The following is a 2,982-nucleotide window of genomic DNA, read 5'->3' as shown; positions in this document are numbered from 1 at the left end:
CGGTTGGAGGCAGCAACTGGGATTGTGTCTTGCTTGAGAAGTCCTTTTATCTTTGCTTGGTTCTGAAGTAGTTGAACCTAATATAAAATAGATTGCAGATGTTTTGTACCTGCTGGTATCACTTCCCAAGTTTGTGAGGAAATCAATGTATCATTCAACTCATGAATGTTCAGAGAACAGTATGAAAGTGGTTTCTCAACGTAAGTTCTGAAGCCTCGAGAGGACGTTGAACTGCAGTTTCTGGAGGATTGAGGAATGCTTTGTACGAGTGGTGGGCCCTAAGCCACCTCAGGAAAAGAAGGCACCTTTGTCGCCTAAGGATAGTAATGTCATCAGTAACACTATGTGCAGGTGTGGAGCACAGCGGTGGCTTAGTGGAAGGCCAATAGTCACGAGGTGGTTGGGACCATGGTATCATGAGGTTTGTCCAAGTTACTTGGCACTATAGTATGGACCCCTACCACTTGCCCTTCTTCATTGAGGAGGATTAAGGAATGGTGGGCTCCAAGCTTCAGCAAAGAAGGTGCCATTTGTTGTTTGTTTTTCTTTCAACTTCGATGGCCGAGTCGTCACACTTACCAAATGTAGGTTCAGGACGCATGTATTGCTCTTCAGCTTTGCGTTTGCTAGGGATACACTCTGTTTTGACGCCTGCACAGATACTCTGCACTGCTACATTTTGTTGTTGGCAGCATCGCTCTAGGTTTAACGCCCATGATTCTTCAGGACGCATGTATTGCTCTTCAGCTTTGCGTCTGCTAGGGATACACTCTGTTTTTGACGCCTGCACAAATACTCTGCACTGCTACATTTTGTTGTTGGCAGCATCGCTCTAGGTTTAACGCCCATGATTCTCGGGCCTTTTGCTTCAAGTTTCAGAGTCATCGCTGCCAACACTGTATCCTCTTGGCCAACATTGTAACATCGCACACCTTGTGAGTTGGTAGGCATCCACCAAACTGACCACCCAACATCACCATGACATTTTAATTTTCACTATGACATTGAGCATGAATATGAGCCATTGATAGAGAGGAATAAATAGTTGAAGTTGCTTGCAACTATTGAGGGATATGCTCATAATGTAGGGGTAAAAGAGTGAGACTCTTGGACGGCGCATGCTAGGTTGTATTTGGAGTATCCACTTTTCAAACTTAGAGAAACCTTTTGAGCATCCAACTACTTTGCTTCACTTTATTGGGGATGGCTACAATGGCCTCTTAGCTTAGGCATGCTCCGTGGAGGTATCAAGCTCTATTCACAAACTAGAATGTGATTTGTTGGAGGGGGAAACTCTCCAACAAAGTAACAAAGACGTTTTAAAAAGCCAATGTGTTGTAGTCCATGTGGTTGGAGCATGTGGGTTTGTACATGGGTGCACCAATTCAGACCTCAGAAACATCCCTTGAGGCGTCTTTCACAATTTCACATCTTCTCAAAGGGGGCAAAAAAAAATTTGTTGTGCATAAATATGCAAAGAATGTACAAAATGATGGTCTATTTTGAAGCAACCACCTTAGGTTGTTACAACCAAATGATGACATCTCATTCGTTTGCTACATAGCTTCTAAAATAACATCTCATTTGTTACAACCAAATGATGGCATCTCATTTGTTTGCTACATAGTTTCTAAAATAACATGTTTTAAATTTGATAGTGCCTCGCTTCATCTAGTTGACACTTTAGTCGCGGAAGTCAATTGCTCACTTGGAGTGTTAGAGTGAATGCATTGGACAAAGGATATTGGAAAAATGTTTGGATATACATTTAAAAGATCCCAGTTTCATGCAAGTTCTTGATGTTCATTTTGGTAAGTAACTTATGGTTCGACCACTTGGACAAAAAGAACAACCTTGTGTATAGGAGGATTCTGAGGCTTTTCCAAAAGTAATTGATGGGTTTAAGAAAGACATGGCTTTTACGTGGATGATTTTTCAACACATGATACATCATATAGTAATGATATCCACACACATTTAACTTTTATGTTGAATGTTGTTTATTGGTTAATTCTCAAACATATAAAATCACCATGGAATAATAGTACTTAGTTGTAAATCAATATGGAAGCCTATTAGTATGGTGCACTTAGTGAATGATGGACACACTACCAAGAATATTGAGTTATTGAGAGTGCTAATGGGGGAGATGACAATAACACCTTGGAGGCATGACTACCATGTGCAAGAGAGCTTTGATCTTACAATATCACCACATGGTTAGCTTCAACAAAACGAGCTGCCACTAGTCTAGCAGTCTAGTGGTAGCCCATGGGGATTGACTCCTACGAGTTGACATCCAAGATGGGCACTCTCGAGATGTGTTTTTTCGAATGAGGGTTAGGGTGATCCATCCTCACATTTGAGGTTGCTTGGGCCTCTAAATGGGATACTTGGTGCCTATCCTCATTGATGCAATGTTGATTGCCTTGAAGCTATCAATCAAAGAGAGTGGAAATAAGCAACATAATTTGATGAAATGAAACACCTAAAGGTTTGGCCCTATGATAGCATTTGCACGACCCCATTGTGCATACTTGACTTACAAAACAAAATGAATGCCAATGGATATATTGAAAACTCATTCATTGAGCCTTGCCAAAGGAAAGTTTAAAATATCACACAATACAAGCACAACATAACACTAGTCTTGCTTGGTTGGCCTTTGTTTGTCTTGTTTCAATGTGTTTTTTTGCTTTTGTTTGTGATTGTTTTCTATTTCAATTTGCCCACCGATACAGCTTGGTTGGTTGATTTATTGTGGGAAATTTTACTCATGTGCACATTACATACAAGATGTTTCTTTGCAAAGTTTTTGATATGCACCAATATGTGTGAGTGTAGATGGGCTATTACATGCTACATCTTCAAGTTTCAATGAGGCAACGCCATAATTGTATTCTTATTCCTATTTTATCTATGCATCTTTGAACCGACTTAGTGTAGAGGTGGCATCAAGACTTGGGAGGTTTGTGGGTGAAG

The sequence above is a fragment of the Lygodium microphyllum genome, chromosome 6, assembly GCF_053477565.2.
Source record: "Lygodium microphyllum isolate KBCC chromosome 6, Lygodium_microphyllum_v1.1.10, whole genome shotgun sequence".
Lineage (NCBI taxonomy): Eukaryota > Viridiplantae > Streptophyta > Polypodiopsida > Schizaeales > Lygodiaceae > Lygodium > Lygodium microphyllum.
Note: the sequence above shows the minus strand (reverse complement) of the source record.